This window comes from Python bivittatus, unplaced genomic scaffold (genome assembly GCF_059951505.1).
Source record: "Python bivittatus isolate LINGU-HERP-01145 unplaced genomic scaffold, Pbiv_v1 ctg000050_np1212, whole genome shotgun sequence".
Taxonomy (NCBI): domain Eukaryota; kingdom Metazoa; phylum Chordata; class Lepidosauria; order Squamata; family Pythonidae; genus Python; species Python bivittatus.
Genome location: NW_028277033.1, coordinates 1,100,183 through 1,123,077, shown reverse-complemented (window position 1 = coordinate 1,123,077; position 22,895 = coordinate 1,100,183). Strand labels below are relative to the sequence as shown.

At 38.3% G+C, this 22,895-nt stretch overlaps 1 protein-coding gene across 2 annotated transcripts in view; it reads left to right on the top strand.

Annotated features, from left to right (window-relative positions):
• NDST2 (N-deacetylase and N-sulfotransferase 2) overlaps positions 1–22,895 on the top strand; it is a 68,335-nt gene that overhangs the window by 18,067 nt on the left and 27,373 nt on the right. The window contains exon 1 of one of the 2 annotated variants that reach the window (XM_025166883.2): positions 22,484–22,573. The exons of the other annotated variant lie outside the window; for it this stretch is intronic. The gene's annotated coding sequence lies outside the window, so the exon portion shown is untranslated. Of the gene's footprint in view, positions 1–22,483; positions 22,574–22,895 lie in introns of those variants that run through there. 2 annotated transcript variants of the gene reach the window in all.

Sequence of the window (22,895 nt, the reverse complement as noted above, 5' to 3'; positions counted from 1 at the left end):
ATTCACATGTCCCTTTGCCTTTGCCAAGTCACTCTTCAGCAACTAACAGAATCTCTTGAAAAAACATTTTATCTCTCTGCCTTCTGCTGGTAGGAAGGAGTTAACTCATTCAGGAATCAATTTAGGTAGGATTAGAAGTGGGAAAGGAAGGAAGTTAATTTGGTTGTTGACCTGCAGATCAGGGCCAAAAATGTTGAGAGTTTCCTTGCTTTTATACAGGTAAGAAAACAAGTGAGACAATGAGACTGTGCCCAATGCTTGATCACCACAAAAGGATTCCGAATACCAGCTGAGAACTGCAAGACAAGATAGGGCAGAAACACACCAAGTAATAACTACTAGGCTCTGTGGGATTCAACGTACTTCTGTGACTTGGATGCGAGGACAGAAAATATGATTATCAAATGTGTGCGGGGGAAGTGGGGGAAGGAAGCACCTTGGAAGACAGCCTCAAGATTTAGGAGGATCACAAGAAGCTGGAAATATGGGCAGAAATAAAAAAAAAAAAAAATTAATTTCAAAAGTGACATGTGCAAAGTCCTATATTTGAGTAGGAACAATCAAAGGCATGTGCATAAAGTGATGGAGACCATATTGGGCAGCAGTAGATTTTAGTAAAAATTGGACTGCCTTGGTGAATCACAAGCTGAATATGGACCAAAGATATGCTGCAGCTGCAGAAACGAAAGAAAACAAACAACTCCCCCCCCACACACACACACACACGCCCGGGCAGGAAATGAAGACTTTCTCAGGAGTGAGAAGAGACTGTTTCAGGAGGTGGTAGAATTCCCTTTGCTGGAAGGATTTAAGCAGAGGTCAGATGGCCTTCTGTCAGCGATGCTGTTGGTAGTGAATGCCTGCATTGGACGCAGGGTTGGACTATGACCTCCAAGGCCTGTTTCATTTTTTGACTCTGATTTACGTAACGTTTTTGTAGATAAAACCTACTTTGCAGACTTTCAAAGAATATCTTTCTGCACCCCAGATGGGTGATAATGAAAGCCCAGTGAATGATGAATGAAAATAATGGTAGTGAATGTCTTACTAAGCTAGAGGAAGGTGATACACGTCACCCAAAAAGTGCTTGATGGGTGCCGAAGGGCTGTGTTGTTGTGGAGTAGGGTAATGCAGTGCTTCAATTTCATTTCCGAAAAGATTCTTTGGCATGCAGGAGGATGCAAGCATGGCACCATCTGCAACCCATAAAGCCACTCGGTCTTTCCCAAGGTTGACTTGGCAGTTGCCTCTTCAAACCTGGGAAGAAATACAGCTAATTTAAAAAGTTGCAGGTGGGCATTACATTTCCACTCCTGCACACTCCAAAGCACCTCATCCTAACCTCTGCACATGTTGTAACAAATGAAATTGTATCATTTGATCAGATGGGTTAAAGAGTCTTTGGAGTGGCTGGGCCCAAACATCTCCCCACCGTGGACTTGGGAGAGATACGGGCAGCTTAAGAATTAGTTACTGCATGGATTCCACTTTTGTGTAACATTTCTGCATCTGTTAGTAAAAGTTTAGTAGATGGGCTCACATGCTTTCTGTATGCAATCAGGGCATATTAAATAAGTGGTGAAGATCCTTGCTAGGCTAGGCTTTCACTTTCTTTTCAAACATAAAATTCTTGGGTTTGATCTTTCAAGTCAGAGCTGACTCTGGCTCAGGTTTGTGAAGGTCTGTTGTTCCACCCAAAACTCCCTCCTGACAATGGGGAATTTTTCTAAAAGGTCATTCTCTGTTGACTTCTACTTCCTGCGCTTGGGCAACCCATTGCCATATTATCCCCAGTCCTGTTATCAGGCAAAGTCCCTTTAGTACAAGTGTGCATCTATGGAATTTAAATTAGGGAACTAAATTAGTCTTTTGCCTTAGTCATCTCATTTCCTGTTTGGCATGTTTTGGATAAAGTGTTTAGTTAGCATTGTAAACATGACACTGTATTGAGAATTCCATTTCCTCTTTAAAAAATTATGTGGGTTATGTGAGTCCTCCCCCACTTCAGTACAGTTTTCTTTTGTATCTTTTGTCATATAATAAGTAGAGGGTTACGCTCAAATAGGGGGATCAGAAAAAAGTAAGGGGGAGGCAAAGGGAAAAAGTCACAGACCAAGATTGAATAATCAGTGCAGGCATAAACGAAATATTTTTCCTCCGGTAGTGGCCAGTAACCAAGCACTTCCAGGAGAGGCTTAGGAGAAGGATTCAAGTTTTCATTGAGTCATTAGAAAAGGGTTCAGTTTGAAAGGTCAAAAAGTCAATTCCTTAATATTACTAAACTTTACATTTCTTTCATTCCATACATAAAAGCAACAGCATGCAGTCCGTTTTTTATATTTTTTTATTTGCTTGTTCATTAATCCTAGTCCTAATGGATACTCACAGCCTGTTTCTGAGCAGTTTGGAGAAATGATATCACCTAGGTTCAGTGGCAAAGGAAGAAAGGGATGGAGGCTGCATGAATGTCTCAAGAGTGACATACAGTACAAGTGGGAGCCAGAGTGCCCTAAGGTAACGTTGGCACGAGGGGGCTTTTAACAGATGAGAAGGTTGAGGTAGGTCCTGCAGCTCCTAGTGCAGCCTTCTAAAAGCTGAAGAAGCAGACTTGTATTCCTAACGGGATACTTTAAAAGAATAATGTTCTTTATTTTTTTCTTAATATCATTTTTATTAAATTAGCCTTTATAAGTATAGTCTTGTCTAAAGTGAACCTGAATATGATGCAGATTATAAGTTTGCTGGTTTCACAAAACATGCTACACCAGGAATGTCAGTATATTCATATTAACATGCCATATCAAATAAATCATGGCATGCTAAACCACACACTAATCAGACCCATTGTAGCAAGTTGTGCAGTTCTAGCCATTGTGTTGCATTTGGTATAATGGAGTTTCTGAATATGGAGGAACTGAATGGGGGCCATGGCACCCGGCCTTTCATCAATATCCTACCTACTCAGGGAAGAAGGTTTGCATGAATTTTGCAGACTGGTCCTTCTAAGGGAAGTAGGGTCTGAAAAGCACTAATGACAGAACAGCTTTTTCAGGCAAATGGAAGGTGAAGAAATAAAGAATGTAAAAAACAGGATAGCTGAAGAAAGAGAAGCAGAGTGAGACTGGTCTTGAGGTGTGCATCCTTGCTTTATGCTAACTAATAGAGGAATACACCCTCAGCAAAGTTCAAAAATCTTTTTCTTAGTCACAGTGGACTTATTAAGGGATACCAGTTTCTTGGTTCCTGTTAATATATGTGATGAATCTGTGAAGCAAATGAATAATAAGGATCAAAAGTAATTCAGTATAATTAGTCTATGAGAGGACTCCAGTTCCCAAATTCTGCAGTTCATTCTGATTCTCTGTGTAAACTAAAGCTGGCATTGGGCCCAAAATTTGAGATAACAACATGGAAAAAGTAGTCTTAGTTATAAAAAGCTTACTACATCAAATAAATTGAAATCTGATAATGTTCAGGGTCTCAATTTTAATTGCAAGGTCAACTTTTTAATCATTTTAAGCAAAACTGGAGAATTAAGTTGGCTGGAGTTCCTTGGAATTATAATTCAGCAACATCTAGAAGCCCCCATTTTCTCCACCTCCTATTTAGAAGAAAGTCTTATTTATTTCAAATCTGCAGAACATAGAAACAATTTCTATAGGAATGTACAGTATTAAAATATATTTTGTTTCGTGATGCAAATATGGACTATCTTAACTTGCAGTATCTTTAATATTTACTTTCCAAACTATTTCTCTTCTAGTTTATGGTTTTGAATATCAGAAGCAATTATTGTGAACCATAGCATTTGATCAATTAAAAAGAAAATCTTATAAATTTATTGAAACATTTTAATTTAGCACTATTGAAAGGCACTTGTACAGCATCTTTTAAGAAAAGTATCAGCATGTGAACAGAGCCTGTAAAATAATACTAAAGCCTGTCAAGTAATAACCTCACCTACAGCAAAAATGCCGTAGTATCGTAGAAACTGCCTCACCATCAGCTTATGATTACTTGCCATTTATTTGTTACAATATAGATTAGACTAATACTCTACCAGCAGAATTACTAACTTCATTGAGAATCAACAAAGCATAGATGGATCTGGGTATTAGGGATTTTTCTCCCTTTTTACAGACTGCTCCTAAGAGAAACTTGAAATAATCATAGTTAAAGAGGCAGCTCACTTTCCATTAGAAGTAGGAAAGCAGGAAATTGCTTTTTTCCTGCATCTGAACAGAATGTGTTTTTCCCTTTTTCCATAAGATTTTGCTACAAGGAAGGGAGAAGATATAAAGGTCCTTTTTTAAAAACAGGTTAACTGAAAGTATAAGCTGAGCTTTGGAATGTTTATATCCTTTTCTTAATCCTATTTTTCTCAGACCAGCTCTGGTGCGGTGGTGTGGGTTTTGGGAATTTATTATTATTTTTTTTGGTTTGGTTTGGTTTGGTTTTTTGCATTCTTCCCACCTACTGCCACTTTCTGGTTACCATGGAGAATCAAATGTTGGCTGCATTCAGGCAGGTTGCTGAATAGCTCTGGAGGTTGATAGATGGTGAGAATCGTTCATCTCTTTACCTCCCTCCTTTTCCAAACACAGCTCTGCTTGGATCTTGAGCTTTCACTTGTCAGAGAATGGCTGCCAGAGGAATCTATCTGAAAGAGAGGCTGGTAGCATTGTGCTGAGAAGCTCTTTCAGTTTTGAGGATGAGATCAGCAAGTGCGGGAAGGTCCTGGAGATTTAACTATGGAACATCAGCAAGTTAGATAGCTGAAGCTTAAACGTTTACTTGCATGTTTGCTTTTCTCATATACAAGCCATGCACATTTTACCAAGCACACAAAAACATCCTGCTTTCTACCCATTCCTTGGGGCTCCATTTCTGGAAGTGATGCATCCTTGGCTAGATAAAAGAAGGTAAGTTATTATTTTGTCTTAGTGTCAGAATTAAACTGCATTTCTTGTTGGATTGGCCTTGCTTTTTTTCCAGAAGTACTGTAACTGATATGCCTCTCTCCTTTTTAATTCTGGGTGGTTTAGGCAAAATATATGGCTGAGATATTTGAGGTGCCTCTATGACAAACCATGTTCACTTTCTGTTTCCTTATTCATCTTTCAGAGTTATTTAGGAAATTAGCTAGAGTCAGTAACCCAATTCTTCTTTAAGAAGAAATGTGAATGGTCTTCTTTAGTTCTATCGTTACTTACACTCAAATGAAAATCCATATAAATGCTTAGCTGTATGGTGATGATTTTATGGCCCTCCTGAACAAAGACATGGCTCAGTCAGTTGAACCATACTGAGTTTATAGCAAGTATAACAGGAACACTTTGAGAGAAGTATGTAACTTGTAGAGAAGTCCGTACTGGATAAAACAAAGAGATCCCATCATTTAATTTCAAGTCAGTGGCTAGGCTTGTACACTATTGTAAGCTAAGATTTTTAACCATTGATTATCTAATAACTTACAGTGGGCTGGGTTTACATATTACATTAAGCCACAGTTTGGTTCTTGTATTGCACTAAGCCAAAAGTGAACAAATGACATTATAGCTTAGTGCAGCATGAGAATCCAGTTAATGTAAAATCATCTTCCACTGTCCCAATAACTGCAGTTCTATCTCTAGGGGGTTTCATCTATTTGTCAAAGTTCTGATTTGCACTAGTGTTTCAAACTCTGTTTGATGTTATATTGCTGACATTTAATTGGGAGTTTCCTGCAGCAAGGCTGTTTTCCTGTCAGGCTGGTAACTTCTGGAGTTGCTAATTCAATAATGCATCTGCCTTTTGGAATACAGATGAGAGAAATTGTAGTAGATGTGCATGTCTGAACAAACTTTTAACCAAGTCCTATTTCCAATTGCAGTGGGATTCTTTCTTCCTACTGGAAGGATGCAATAAGGAGGGATGATACAGCATTTCAACCATGGCAGATCTGCCCAGCCGTGTACTGAATTAACAGATACCATCATGCAGACCACTTCCAAACTTACACAGTTTGAATAGGTTTTATTTATACAAATTAATCAAATATAGTTGAAAGTGACACATTGGACTATAGAGGTACTGAGGTACTTAATCTGATGTTTGATGAGCTTTGGGGAGAAGGAGGCTTTGAGCTATAGGATGAAGTTTTATTCATGAAAACATATTTCTATTTTTAAGCAAACTCCTTTTGAGCTTTCTGATTCTGAGATTATATTTTTAATTGTCACCTTTAGAAAAAGGAATAGGATTTTCTTCATTGTCAACTCCAAGCTTGAGACCATAGGATGGAACCTGTGCATTAATCGGTTGGTCCATCATCAAATAATTGCTGTAAAATATAAACTAAATTGCATGTTTGGCAGAGATTATTTTTTAAAGCCATGACTTATTTAATTCCTTTGTTCTGCCAAAAGATGGTTTAATTAGAATTGAAGATGTTAGGGGTGCTTTTCACCTAAACAAATGAGAAATTACTATCTACCACTTGGCATTTGCAAGTGAGAGCTTCCTGGTTGTCTTTCCATTCCTATAGTTCAGCAGGAAGCCTACCAGCATCTGGCCTCTTAATCATCCAAGTTGTAACCCATCCAAAAATGTTTCTGCCTCACTACCCCCGCTCTGAGCCTGGCCATTATCGCATAGGAAAGATTTTTACCAAATGAGAGTGCTCTTGACAAACCACCATCAACTGTCAACGATGTTGCCCTTTTTTGATATTAGTTGTTTTCTTATCAAAGTGCTTAGACAGCTATTACAAGTTGGTATTGACCATTATCCATCAAGACTGAAATTTAAACTAGACAAGAGGTTACAGTAATTGGAATTGTATTGCCTATAAAAAATCGGCCCTTCCTTCTTTTAAAACCCCAGCTGAATCTCTACATGTTGCATATATATGTGTGTGCATGAGAGAGAGAGAGACACTCAGGCAGCTAGGGGTGTATTTCATGATATGAAACCCAGTTAACAGTTTTCCTTGGATAGAGATAGGTTAACCATATTAATGCCATACTTGTATTCAGCATAGATTTTTGCAGTACTGTATGCTGTATTTGGTTTAACTTTAAAAGATACTGGCAAATTTTAATTGTTTTGAAATGTCACTGCTTCAGTGTTGAGTAGGATAGGCCACATGACCCCTCTTCTAGAATTTCGCTGCCTCCTAGTTGTCATGGGCCCCATCCCAAGGTTCTGGTTTTTTTTTACTTTGAAAGCCCTATATCTGTGGCCCAAAAGATGGTAAGGATTGCCTGCACTTGCAGAATCCTACCTCTTAAGATCTCACCATAGCTTAAAATCCTCTTTTTAAATTTGTATCTACATCTGAAGCATCTAGCAGTATCAAAAAGATAAGATCCTCCTTTGTTGGCTTTCATCTCTCACACTAAAATATTCCTCTTCTGAAGGGCTTTTGAAGGGGCTTTTGAAGCAGGGGTGGGGTGTGTTTGTGTGTGTGTTTTAGCATTGGGCAGTTTTATATACTTTTATATGCATGAAGATGAGTTACCACTACTGTACTTCAATAAAAGAGTAATAAATATAGCAGGGTGAACTGTCCCTTTGTGCCCTGAGAAAAAATGGAATTTTGAGAGCATGGTGAAATGGGGTGGGGAGAATTTTGCTTGTCTATTCACAAAATGTCTGCTTTCGCGGTGTGAACTCCAGCCTTTATACTCTGGCCACAACTACTGCTCCAGTTACTGTTCTAATCTACTAATATGAAGAGCTGTATAAATTCCTCCTACAAATTCAGTGCAAAATTCTTGACATTATTCAATTTTAATGTCACAAGAGAAGTGGGTTAAATCCCACTATCCTTCAGTGACTGACCCAATAATTTAAATCTGAAATGTTCTAGTCTATGTTCAAGACTGTGTCCTTTCACCTCTACTGTTTCTTTGTTCAGAGATCACCAATGAGCAAAATTTTAACGTGGAGGAGAGGCAATGGAGCAATGGCTAAATTGTTGGGTTGGGGCTTGAAAAGCTAGGAAGCACTCATTGGGTGATTTTGGTTCAATCTCTGTCTCTGTCTAACTTACCTCACAGGGTTGTTAAATAACATGACAATAACACCAATAGCAATAATTTGATGATTAAGCTCATAGTCACTGCCTGGAAGCTGTGATCAGGAATACTTAGCTGTTAAAATCAGCCCCATCTCTATATTTAGCATGGGAAAGTTGCAACAGGTCAGATATATAAACTGAGATAAGCTGTCTTCACTTCATATAAACACATACATACACAGAAATTTTTATAATTTTGCAAATAACATTATTTTTAAGTATAGTATAACTAAACATTCTCTACATGAGTCATAAGGCAGAGAAGGCCACCAGAGGCTATCCAAGAGTTAACATAATATTTGTTGTAAACTGGTACTTTTTAGGGGGAAACAAAATCTGGGAAAAACTTTTATCCAAAAATGTTGTAGTAAATGGAGCAAGTGTAAATTATTCTCTCTTATTATTAGTATAAAAATATATGTTTTTAAATAAACACATGGTGCTTTATGGTCAAAAGAATGTTATCTGAATGAATACAGAAGAATCGAAAGTCTCAATCTAGTGTCTTTTAAAAATATTTTTAATGCTTAATAGTGCTTCTGAGCCTGAGTGTGTCATTTCTAGAATTTTTCAGACAAACTGGAGAATCACTTATGCAGCAGTTCAGGTGACATACAGTCCTCTTGCTAAGCCACTTCAGACAATGAAAGAATGTCCATGTGAAGAAGGAGAATGTGCTTGACTCCCTATAAAGTTTAATGATCAAAAGTTCAAAATCAGCATGAAAGTGTGGCCAAAGTTATTAATTACATTGAAGAAAAAAATGACCTGGAAATTTTGCTAGACTTTTTAAGGAGTAGTGAAAAAGAAATCAATTAACCAACTGTACACCAATGTCTAACTTCAGTGTTGTTCCTGATGTGTTTGCTCCAGCTTCTTCCAGGACCTAAGTTTCTTCAAGCATGCTAGAAGCATTAAGTCATTTTTCTGGAATAAAAGAACATGTTGTGCCTTAATGTACCTGGAGCTGGGCAAATAATTTTAACTCCCCAAGATTACAGCTTCAGTTTTTTGCCCTTAATAATTGCAGCAGTAAACCTGACTATGATGGGGACAGTAAAGATGCTGAGAAGCAGTTTGAATGCTGTTGTATACAGTATAAGTGCAGCTGATTTGTTACTATTTCTTCACTTGCAAGCCCTTTTTCAGAGGAGAGTCATACATAGAACCTCAAACAAGTTGGGACCGTGGGCACCATGTGTTTATTTAAAAATATATATTTTTATTAGACATTTTAGAGAAAATATAAACATTGGAAAGGAGAAGGAACAAAAGAAAGAGATAAAAGGATAGGGCACCACGTGTTCAGATTTGCTGCTGTAGACAGCAAACAGGGCATCGTGCCTACTTGTTCTAGTGCAACACTGAGAAGCCTGGTGACTCAAGGCTGGACATTTGCAGGAATGTAAGCATTGCCTGATACTGTATAACTTTGCTGCTCAGAGTGGTGCAAATAGGGCTCTTCTTTTTTAAAAAACAATGGAGAACATGTGCCAGATGATCACTGACCTCTGTGCAATTACAGGGTACAACCTTAATTAAAAGATGTCCACCTTAGCTTCTGTACATTTTATGTTCAGTACAAGTCACTTAGTCCAAACTAACACTTATCAAATTGCTTTTTATGGTTCCAATTCTTGCAGTTCCACAGATGGTTCAGCAATATCCCATCAGGAGTTCTGTCTGGGCCAAGGCAGACTCAGGAGAAAATAACAACAACAACAATAATTGATAACAATAATTTGATGGTGTTAAAGGTATTGTTGCAGAACGTAAACTGTTCCAAGTAAAGCTGCCTTTTGCAATAACATCTGCCTATCCCAGGTCATTGGGAAGGACTCAATAGGTGGATAAAAATGCCAAATCCAGTCGAAACATCTGGCTGACTGTGCGACCAACAATAATAATAATACAGTATGGAATGGGGCTTTCTCTTGGCCTCAGAAAGGGCTCAGCTGTTGGGAAGTTCAAGTTTGATTAAAACTCCTAATTAGGTATTCTTCTTGTAGCCACTGCAACAGAAGCCCAGGGGTCTTTTGCTCTTGCCTGACCTTAGTTCCAATGGCCTTGAGAAAGGAAATTTCTCTCCAGAAAAAAAGAAGCAATGGAATTGTTATGATTGCTTACTTTAAAAGTTAAGACAAAAATAACTGTTTTTCCAAAAGGACCAAGATATCTAAATCTGAGTCTTCTCACTTCTTTTCATTCTACCATGTAGTTTTTAAATATTCAAACCAGTTCTGTTTGCTGTTTTTTAATTTTTATTAAATAAGTTTTTTTACAGAGTAAAAACAATACAAATTTAAAGAAGAAAGAGAAAAGTGATAGATAAATAAATGTAAGAAATAAAGGACAAAAGACATAAAAGAAAGAAAAAGAAAAGAAAGATATAAAGAAGTGCCTTCCAGTCTTCTTTACAGCAGTTATATTTTATCCGCTCTATAGTTATATCATGGCTCCCTTCTTTCCACATTCTACCCTTTCTAATTGTCAAACCCATAAATCACGAGTTCATTTTTTTCTATTTCCAGCAGAAAGTCCATAAAGGGTTTCCAGTCACTGACAAATGTAGCTGTTGTCTTTTCTCTAATCAAACAAATCAATTTTGCTATCTGTTTGCTGTTTTCTCATGACATCTTTGGAGGTGTTCTTGAGGCCGTAGAATGCAACATTTGAAAAAGGAAGAGAAAGGATGAGCTGTAATAAAAGTTGACTTGTTAATAACGTTTGGCAGCTGAACTTTTACTAAGTAGTTGTCTCCACATTTTCTCCAGCCACTCTGGGTTGAAGGGGTGGTGAAAATTTTTACTTCTCTCATATACAATGTTTAGCTGCCTTTATACATATTATGTATAAATAAAGGATGATCTTCAGATACCAGATCAGCACGGCTTCATGAATCACATGTGGTCCAGAGTAGGGGAGATTTGGAAGGTCAACGGTCAGCAAATAAATGCTCAGTTCCTACCAAAGGTGTTTTTAATTTTAAATGAAAATGCAGCACTGATGAGAAAACAAAAAAATGATCCAAATTCACATGGCATATTATGGTCATATTTTTATTAGACAGATGATTATACAATGTTTGCCCTATTCAAAAATTTGTTGAACAAAATAAATTGATGTATTTTTTAAATAAGCATCTTTAAAGTACTCTATAGTTTTTATAAAACTAATTTTTTCTTTTGGATTAAGAAACTTTTTACTGAGCTTTGAGCTGGTAATACCTTAGCAGTTAAGCTTTCTATTTTGCTGGTTTCTTTCCTTTTTTTTTTTTTAACAGGCATTACAAGGGAGTGCTTTCATTTTTCCGTAACTTTTTAAAAAGTCCTGTATTTTCAACATTGTTGAACTTTTTGAAGAACAAGGACTGCTTTGGTGCTTCTTGGAATTGCATGTCCAGAGTTCTACTTAAGTATCAGCTTTTCAAAAGCTACAGAAATATAGAAGAGATTCCTTGGCTATCGTATACATTCTAGTAGGTACAACGCATGGACCAAGCTGCATCTCCCAGATCTAGCCTAGCAAAATTTTCCCCAGAATTATAATTTAAAAAAATAATTACCAAAAATTTGGAAATCTTTTTGAAACAGCAGACAGCTAAATGGAGCAGACTTATTATTCAGTTGCAAGAAAAAGTATGTGAACCTTTTGGAATTTCATGGTGTTCTGCATTAATTTGTCATAAAATATGATCTGACCGTCATCTAAGTCAAGAGTATTGACAAATATAATGTGCCTAAAATAATAACACAAAAACAATTCTGATCCTTCATGTCTTTATTGAGAACAACCATAAAAACCTCATGGTGCTAGTGGAAAAAGTATGTGAACCCTTGAGTTGACCTCAAAAAAGCTAATTGGAGTCAGGTGTTAGCATACCTGGAGTCTTGTTAAGAAAATGAGTTTGGAGGTGTGGACTAGAGCTACATTGACTGATAAAAACCACTCAAACGTTTTGAGTTTGCTCTGTACAAGAAGAATATGCTTGTGAGCCATGCCTTACCAAAAAGAGCTTTTAGAGGATCTATGATCAAGAATTGTTGATTTACATAAAGCTGGAAAGGGTTACAAAGTGATTTCAAAGACCTTAGAAATCCACCAGTTTACAGTTAGGCAAATGATCTACAAATGGAGACACTTGGGACTGTGGCTACTCTACCAAGAAGTGGGCGCCCAGTCAAAATGACCCCAAGAGCACAACAAAGACTCATCAATGAGGTAAAGAAACAACCCTGAGTGACAGCCAAAGATTTGAAGGCATCATTGGAACTGGCTAACATCTGTGTTCATGAGCCTACAGTACATAAAACATTGAACAAGCAGGGTGTCTATGGCAGGGCACCACGAAGGAAGCCGCTGCTTGCTACAAAGAGCATTGCTGCATGCCTAAAGTTTGCGAAAGAGCACATTGACACTCCTCAGCAGTATTGGCAAAATGTTTTGTGGACTGATGAAACAAAGATTGAACTATTTGGAAAGAACATGCAGCACTACATCTGGTGTACAAAGGGCACTGCATATCATCATGAAAACATCATCCCAACTGTACAGTATGGTGGAGGAAACATCATGATTTGGGCCTGCTTTGCTGCATCAGGGCCTAGCCAGCTTGTAGTCATTGAGGGGAAGATGAATTCCCAAGTGTATCAAAACATTCTTCAGGATAATGTGAGAATGTCTGTATGTCAGCTGAAACTCTGTAGAAGTTGGGTGATGCAACAGGACAATGACCCAAAACACCAGAGCAAGTCCACAACAGAATGGCTTTGGAAAAACAAAATCCACCTTTTGGACTGGCCAGTTCAGAGCCCAGACCTCAACCTAATAGAAATGCTATGGAATGACTTGAAGAGAGCCATACACATGAGACATCCAAAGAATATGACAGAGCTAAAGCAGTTCTGCCAGGAAGAATAGGCTAAAATCCCTCCTGAACGATGTGCAGGTCTGATCCACAGCTACAGGAAGCACCTGGTTGAGGTTATTGCTGCGGGGGGGGGGGTGTCAACCAGTTATTGATTTAAAGGGTTCACTTACTTTTTCCACTAGCATTTTGAATGTTGAATGAGTGTGTTCACTAAAGACAGGAAGGATCAGAATTGTTTTTGTGTTATTATTTTAGGCACATTATATTTGTCAATACTCTTGACTTAGATGACGGTCAGATCACATTTTATGACAAATTAATGCAGAACACCATGAAATTCCAAAAGGTTCACATACTTTTTCTTGCAACTGTATAGGTTGCTATTCCTGAATCCCACCATATCTGGAAACAATGGGTTGGAGAAGGATACTTTAGATGTAGCCCTAAAAATGTTAGATTTAATTAGTACCTAGATTATACTGATTATATTAATAGTCAAGCAAACAAGTTTCAGTTTCCCACATTTTAAATAAAATATTAGAGCTGGGGTCTTAAAATTCTCCACCAGATTTGTGGACATGGAAATTGGGTAGATGATTTCTTCAACTTTCTCCCCAAATTTCTCAAGGAAAGGGCTCCCCCTTAGCAGGAGCAGCAATACTGCTACTGAAGAAGGCCTGTTAGTGGAGTGCCCTCTGAGTAGGCCTTCCAATGGGATTTACTAGAACCTAAGATGTTGCAGAGTCCTGAGGAGAAGACTGCACAGTGATGCACGTCACTCTGTAAGTGCAAGAACCCCCCATTCCACCCTTGAGAATTTCACCAACAGTATTTTCTCCTTTGAAAGAATATCTGAAACAAATTACCTTCATTAGAAGAATTGAAAACTGGTAGGAAAAATACAGGAAGATTTATCTGCCTAGGGCTATAACATTAGCAGTGACTACATACAAGACTGACTTTATAGCAGCCCTGGAACAAATGATACACCTGAAAATGATGGGAAACTGCTTCTTTCTCAAAGAGGGTGTTTATCTCATTAGAAATAGGGATTAAAAAAATCCTAGCAAATGCTGACTACCTCTAATAGAGCATGATACATCACTTATCAAAATCTAATGCTGGTCCTTTGTATCATTGGCAAAGAGACATCTATCCAGTTTTGCAAGCTGAGCTTCACAACCAGTGGTCACTAAGCAGCTTCTAGAAACGTGTCTTGCAAACAACTGTGAACATACCCAGCTCATCGATTTTGATTTGTTGACCCTGATGAAGCAATGTCAAGCTTAAGTAATAATATCTAATTGTACAAGTTTATACAAAATAATTGAAAGATATAACTTTAAATTTTGTTTTGGTGCAGATCTTATAGGTAGAATGCTATGTTGTTCCTCTGTTATATCTGTGATTATTTTCTCTGCAGAAAAACAGCTCTGAACACAGCTGGTTCTCTGCCAGAGACTCAAGAGAGTGTTGCTTGACAGAGTTTGATTGCATAATTGGATATCCAAAGAGCATGACAAATACCAGGAGAGAAAATACCAGGAGAGTGGCTCATTAAAGGTGGATATAGCAGCACTTTTTCAAACTGAAGGATTCTGGTGTATCTGTTGAGATTAACAGCATCTGCTAGTGTAGTCTGGTGGCATCATGCCTAGGTCTCAGTCTTCTCCCTCTTTTAAAACCCCTGGCTAAACCCAGGATGCACCCACATCTCATCAGGGAGAGCAGAGGTGCTGGGACCAAGTTGTAGAGATTGTGCTTAGAGCAGTGTTTCTCAACCTTGGCAGTATTAAGATGCGTGGACTTCAACTCCTAGAATTCACCAGCCAGCTTGCTGGCCGGTGGAATTCTGGGAGTTGAAGTCCACACATCTTAAAATGTGTGCAGTTAGCTCCATTTTGGTGGCAGCATAATATTACTCCATTAAAACTTTAATGCCGTATCTTTCCAGCTGTGAAGTTTGCTTGGCAAGTCATCAGACCTTTTAAGAAATAATTTATACCTCTTTTAGAAAACATTCTGAAGGCTTAAGATTTATTGGTGGAATTTGCTACATAAGGAACCTGTCAAAACAGCATCTCAACATATACAGCATAATTATTGTGGAGTTTCAGCCATGTATGTGCCATCAAGTTCTGCAAATCATTATGCTACAGTTTAGTTTTAGGGTTTTTTCCCCCAGTCAGATCTTTGCACAAAATTAACCCTCCTTGTACCTGGTGGTCAAGCAAACACAGCTTCTGAAAAGTAAATTATCACTGATCAAGAAAATCCTAGCATCAAAGTGAATAAAATGTCCTAGATAATCTGGTTGGCCTTCATTGGGTTCATCTGATTTGCTACAATTGGTTGGCTTCCTCTGTAGCAAAATCCCAAGTGGGTTCATGGGCTGCAAACTTGAATAGGGAAACAACAACACTAGGATCTGTACCTTAGGTTATGAAACAAACAAGGAGTTCCCCCTTTCTAGGCACTCCTTAAGTCAAGAGATTTCTAAAGAGTTCCTTGCTGTGAATCACCTCTGCTGCATTCATTCTGCAGGCATTGACAGCTTAAATGCATTTGTCAGATGTCAATTTTAGTTTTAAAGGGGAAAATGGCTTTTTACTTCTCTTGACCTCTGTAAAGTGGACAAGTGAAATAGGTACTCTGTCATGAAGGGATCATTTTTTAGTCTTGCATCAAAATAACTTTCCAAATGTCTGTTCCGATCCAAATTTCTATTCAAATCCATCATACTCTAGAAAAATAAAATGGCATCATCTAGATGTTTAAATGGCTCTTAGGATCAGCCCTAAGTGCATACTGCGTGCTATGCATATACTTGCCTATTTCTTTTCTTCCCCCAAAAAACTGATTAATGGGGAAAAGGTATCCCATTAACTGTTGGATCAGTATAATGCTTTGTCCTGGCATTAAAGGATATGCCTGGATCGGTGATGGGTCAGGGATATCTGGCTGAAATATCTAAAGCAGGCTGAACCTCTTGGATCCAGCCTGCTGAGCAAGAAAGAAAAATCAGTAGAGACCTATCTCTTACTATTTTTTTCTTTGCAGCATTGGTGGAGAGTGCTAAGGAGGATTGGCACGGCTTGCACTGTTTCTTACACAGAACACTTCAAATTGTCCTTATCTATTTTTTAATTTCATACTAACGTTAAAATTACATTCTGCAACTTGAAATCAGGTTCTTCTACTAAAGGGTTCCTCATCTTGGAGGCAAGGCAAAAGATTGCCATGGCCCTATCTTTTCACAAAGAAAAGGGAACCAATCTTTTCCTGGCTTCAGTGATCAGAATGACATTTCATAATAAGACTGACTTTTTATTCTTAGCTGAGCTCCACAAAATGAATACAAAGCTGGCTGGCATGCTAGGGATCTATGATAACTGTGTTCATTATGGTTAATAATGTGCTGTGAAATACGCTTGTGCAATTTCATAAAAACATACCCTGTCAAAAGTCGAGAAGGAAACCCTGCAGGTCATTTGATTAACACAGTTAATGAAGGCTGCAGTTCACCCAAGCCGATATGATACTTATGGGCACCACGTGCTTGCCAACGCTTCCTGTGGCTGGGTTATCTGCGTTTTTGATTTTTAAAAAATCTTTTTTAAATTAAAAAAATGAGAAGCTACCAGGCCACACTGAGAAGCTAAGTGCCAGTCTCAGGAATAATCCGTATTTCAAACAATCCTCCATGTAAACCTCAGAAGTAGTCTTACAAAATAAAATGGTGGGTGGCTGCAACTAGATGCTTTCAACTGTGTCCACCAGAAAGGAAAAAAAAAAAAAAGTTGAAGTTGTGTGCTAGCCATTTTGTGAGCTTGCCCAAGTATCACTGGTTTAAACTTTAATGTAGCTTTCATTTTTCTTCCAGCTTTCACTGGAAATGTGCTATGTTGTTTCAATGCCTCCAAGCAACCTTACAGAGGTTATTCAGAGCTGAATCTTAAGAGTCTGAAGGAATGTCATATATGAAAAATAGCTAGAAAATGGAAGGCATTTTGACTGCCACTTTAATGTTTTCCTACTGAGCCCCGAAGGCTTTTTCAGGTTATTTCATTGTGTTCTGCTCTGTTGGCATCCATGCCATCTACTAAGGTACAACTGAAGCTCTTAGCTGATGTTGAGAGTTGTTCAATCAGCGCCATTGAAGTATTTTCATTGCCTAGCTCTGGACTGGTTCATACAACATGTGTCTTCTGTCTTTGAGAGCAGTCATAGGCATTCCCTTTTAGGTATTTTTGTAGATAAATGTAATATGTGGTTTCGGCAGTCCTTTGAGGTAGGCCAGGTTAAGAAACAGACATTGCAGGGATTCCAGGAATGCTACTTTATTGTGGTAGGGCATATTAACAGAATTCTGAGAGCCTGTCCCAAACTTTCACTGCCCCTTTTTAAGGACAACAAGGTCAAGGCAGGGCTGTTCTGAGTCTCTTTCTTGCACTTTCTACTTTCCCAGGGCTGAGCAACAGTTTTACCTCCTTCTCAAGGCCAGAGCTGTATTCCTCCAGAATGGGCCAGGCAGCTGCAGGTTTTTCTAGCAGCTGTTCTTGTGTGGCGGAGAGAAAAATGATCTGAATAAATATGGGGATCCTGCTGCCTTTTGCATGATCTGCTACTCTGGTTATGTTCATCTAACACTGCATTGTACCGAAGGGAAGAAACCACAGGTGTTGACCTGCAAGGGTCACTTGTAGTGTCATTGGTAGCCAACTTCAGACAACTTGCACAAATGCTTGGCAATGTTAAACTGAGGAGAAAGAGGAAGAATGAGCTAAATGCTCCCCAAAACCTACTTTCCTGAGCATCATAAAAGACATGTTCTTCAAGGTGAGCTGGTTGTATCTTTCCATGGATGTCTTTCAAAGGGTAGACATATTTTTATAGAGATATAAAGCCTGGATTCAACAATATGGGTTTTGAATAATAATAAATAAATGCTGTACAGTTTATATTGTTTATTATAAACTGCACAGAATGCAGTAGTGACTGAGATGATATTGAAGACATTTGACTTTAAATCTGCAATTCTCCATCTGTAAAATTGAAATTACTGACCTTGGTTATGAGTGTGAGCAATAAACACTATAGAATACAGGAGCCTAAAAGCAGCACAACACTGGGCTTAGAAAGGATGCTTATTGAAAGATGCTCTTACATTTATGTATGTTTATTACAATAATTTCCTTACTTGGAAGAAGATTTTCTGGTGCATGTTTATGATGTGGGGTTTCTGTTGCATATTTGTGTATAACTCAAATTTGGTTGGGTGCAGAGAAGAGTGTTTTCCTCGCAGAAATGGGTCCACTCAGGGTTTTGATTGTGGCAACAGCCACGACTCCTGGGCAGCTGTTGTTACCCAAGAGATGCTGGTGACTTTCAGAGGGGCTGCTGCATAGATAATTGGGTATGAGGCCATGTTGATAAGGTTGGGCTCCGAGGATTAGCTGAGATTGTTGTTACTGTATTAGGCATGCAATGGCTTCCCTGACTGAGCTGCTCAGTGCTGTGTCTGGATTGGCAGCAGAGTTCCCCGGACATAGGATATTGGGGGAATTCAAGCTGCCTTCCTTAGCTTCAGGATTGGAGACAGCTCAGAGTTCATGGCAACCAGGGATCTCATCCAGATTATTGAAGGTGTGGCTCACAGCAATGGTCCCAAGGTAGATCTGGTTTTCATCTTGGACCAGTGGCAGTGTGATCTGGAGTTGGGGGACATTATTATCAATCCCTTCTTGATCAAGAATAGAGCGGAGCAATGTCTTATCTTGAACTTTACACTATATTTCTTTTATTTAGGCACCACCCAACTGCAGAAAGACTTTGGCCAGCTCACAATATGAACAAGACAGAAAACAAGCTGGTGAATCTGGCCATCAATACAAGGAATATATAACCATGCCCCAAGGCCCGGGAGAACACCCAGGACTTTAAAGCCCTCTGGAATGCTGTCAGGATGGGAGCCACTCAGGGGGAACCTCATTCCAGAGGACAAGCACTGCAACAGAGGGCAGGGAGAGAGCACAAAACCCTGTGGCACCTCTCAAAAGAGGGGCCTAGAGAGTGACCTTCCCCCCCCCAACTGGGCCCAGCCCCAATAGAAAGAAGAGAACCACACAAGGCAGTGCCTCCTAATTCCCAGCCTGTGCTTTTGATTTTTTCCTACCCAAACGAAGGTCTTTGCATTTGTCCCTATTGAAATTCATTTTGCTGATTTTTGCCCATTGTTCCAACTTGTTAAGATCCTCCTGAATTTTGTTACTGTCATTTAAGATTAATCATATTTTCTAATCCCTTATCTAAGTCAATTATAAATATCTTGAACAGCACAAGGTCCAGAATCCTGTTATATGCCACTGAATACTCCTTCTAGATTAACATGGAACCACTGATATACTGTATGCTCATTAGGTTTAGCCAGCTCTGTATCCAGCTAATAGTAGCAAAATCCAGTCCACGTTTTGCCGTCTTCTCTATTAGAGTCTTGTGTATATTCTAATGGCTGTCTTACTGAAGTCAAGGTACATTATATCTACCAACATCCCATGGTAAACTAAACTGGTCATTCTATCAAAAAAGGAGATCAAGTTGCTTTGACATTACTTGTTCTTGAAAAATACATACAGAGAAAAGAGCCATGGAAAATTATTTTTATCTATGATTACTGCTGCGAGACTATTATATGCGCAAAAATGGAAAGACTCTGAAATACCCACAACAGAAGAATGGTTGGCGAAGATGACAGAACTAGCAGAGATGGCAAAGTTAACTTGTTTAAAGATCAACAATTTATCAGTAATTGGAAACCTCTTATAGACTTTTTGCTGAAAAAACGATGAGCTTATTATTTATGGGTTTGAAGATTAGAAAGGGTAGCTTATGGAAAGAAGGAAATTATGATGTAACTTTAGAGAGAGGGGGCAAAATATAAATGTATTTATAATCACTGTCAAAAACTTTGGAAGCCATTTCTTTGTAATCTTTCTTATTTTCTTTTTTTTTTCTTTTTCTTTTCTATTTTCCTTTTTCACTGTTTACTATTTTTCTTTATTATCTTTATTTTCTTTTATGGTTTTTACTTTGTTAAAAATTTCTTCAATAGAAATTATTAAAAAAAAGAAAAGAAAAATACATGCAGGCTTTTGCCAAGGAATGCATTCCTTTGTAAATGTTCAAAGAATAATTCCTTAATAATCTCTTGCAATTTTGCCTGATATTGATGTGAGGCTGGCCAATCTGCATTTATTCTGGCCCTCTTTTCCTTTTAACTTTAAAGATAGGAGCATTTGTCTTTACCAAACCTCTGGCACTTAAGCCCATCTTCCATACTTTCTCAAAGATCACAGAATGGGTCTCTTGAGATAATATCCACAACTTTCTTCAACAGTCTTGGAGATAATTGATCTGGTCCTAGACTATTAGATGGGATGGTCAATATTCAATGCGGTGTTGATAAAAAGGTGTTAGAGGTATAAAAAGATAGCTCAGACGTGGTGTGAAGTTTGACTTAATTGCCTTTCAGTACCAAGCTGGTTAACATATGCAAATTTTTGCATGCATTGGATCATTTGCTGGGGAGAGAACTCCACTGAATCCTCATAGGTTTGCTGAACCTCCCAGTCCTAAAGGAGCTCAGAGTACTGTAGTTCATATAGAATTAGCCAGTCCTGTCCTTGAAATAGCAAGCAGGCAGGTTATATGAAGACCTGGACTTCTTAGGGCTGCCTAGGGCTCCTCGGGGACACAGCCAGAAGCATATGGGCTTTCTCTCACATTAGTCATTTCAAATAAAACTCATGTTGATTCTGGGATGCCCCCTTCCCCCAAGATGCCAGTTTTCCCCTTAGAACACATTAAGTATTGTGTCATATATAGTACAATGAAACTGTTAAATTCTTTCTGTTTTATGCACAAAGCTGTTCTCTGCTTAGGAGCCGCTGCAGTGGAAATTTACTTGAGTCTAGTCATCTGGATACAGAGATTACTGCTAGGCATCTTACTCTGTGGTGTCATTTCATTCGGCTTCAGATTGCTGATGCCATCCTGACACTTCTGTAGAAATACTGGGCCAGCTGGCAAGGCCTTGAGCAGTCAGCCTGTCAAAGAGCTGGCAGTCTGAGGTAGGCTGTGTGTGTGTGTGTGTGTGTGTGTGTGTGTACACATGTGCATGCTTGTGCTTGCGTTCTTGGAACAAAACAGTCCTACTGAAGAGTTGTCCTCGGGCACAAGTTGATGCAGTCATTTGGCGCTGGTCCTTGGTTTGGCCCAACCCGTCCTAGAGCTCCACACGTCCCGCTGACCACTGTACAGCAGGTGGGCAGTCTGATGCGTGTGGGGCTGACCCTGGAGTTCTGATGCCTTTTGATCTGTAGGAAAAAAATCTCCTTTGTAAGGCTGAACTCAAGAGCTGAAGGAAACAATGAGGTGGTGATTGTTATTAGGCAATTTGTTTCATCTGTTTTCTATGATAGACTTGAGTATCTAGCAATCTGATTGTCCTTGTACAGATTTACTTCATGTGCAGTTTATTCTAATTGTTTTGTGAGGGCACTTGGAATGCTTTGAAATAGAAAAGCAACAAAATATTTCAAATAAAATTAACTAGAAATAGCTGTTAGTTTTATAAATAGAAGATTGTATGCCGGTTAGATTTTAATTTTGGGAAAGGGAAATTCTTAAGCTGTTACTTGCTACAGAAAGAAAGTTTCTTAGCTAAGCAGGCTTTATAACAAGCAAGGTTAAATGGCAATCGGATTAGTTCTCTTTTCTTCTAATAAAAACTAAAATCAGTTTTACCAGTAAGACTACAGAATTTACTAGCCCATAAAACTATACTCATACTTGTTCTGTAAATACATATTTAAGAGAGTTGTGGTATCTTGAAGGAATGAAAATTAACAATTTTCCCCCACACAGCTTGATTCCCTGGAAGCAGATTTTCCTCTAAATTCCGTAGAAGTCTGTTAAAAATTTTCGTGCTGCAATTAGCCGTATTAGAATGGAGATAGCTGAGTGGATTGTAAAATGGGGTATTTCTCTTGATAAGGCTTGGTCTCTGCTTCTCAAATATCAACTTCACTTGATTTGCTACTTTGAGGGTACGTAACATCTTTTTCTATGATCCGATTTTCTTAATTTTGTGTACTTTGGCATCTTTGCGAACTGAGACATAAAGTGTGGCACTGCTGGTTTTGAATATTTTGAAAAATAGTGCCTTTTTTTTTTTTTTTTACTGTTTCTATTGTTGCACTTTCTTCTCTGTCTAGTATTTTCCGGTAACTTATACTTCTTAAATAATTTGAGTATTTACGATTTAAAGATTTTAGACAAGTATTTTAAAGATACTTATTTATCTAAACCTAGATGGGTTAATTATATGATTTCAGAATTTAAAAACTTAAGAGAAAGAAATACAGCAAAATCTCAGTTTAACAGACATACTGGAAAAAAGATTCTGTTATTTTTCAGAGTCCAGTAAGTTTAAGATACATCATTGTGGTGTCACAAAGACCACGAATTGTATCATTTGTGTAATTATGTCATTCCAGAAATGAATAAATTGATGCACATTGTGTTATCACACAAATGACACCACAGTCTGGAAAATCAAGATTTCTTTATATTGAGAAATTGTGAGTGATGATATTCTAGAGTTCCTTATTTCCTTTTGTTTGAGTTAACAGTGGCAACTATTCTGGAAAAAGAATTAATTTAATCTTGATAGCACATTTCCTTGCTCATTAAAGGACCTTCTAAAAGGTGTTTTCAGACCAGAAGCTAGAAATTGAATTGCTCTGAATATACCTTACTTGCATGCCAAAGGCAAGACTTCAGACAAGCTCTTCCCAATTCACAGCACATATACTAGTAGCCAGCTCCGGGCTGAATTGTGACATCAATGAAACCAAAGAGGATTACTGAAAAACAAGAGGGAGGTAATGTCATGGCTGCAGA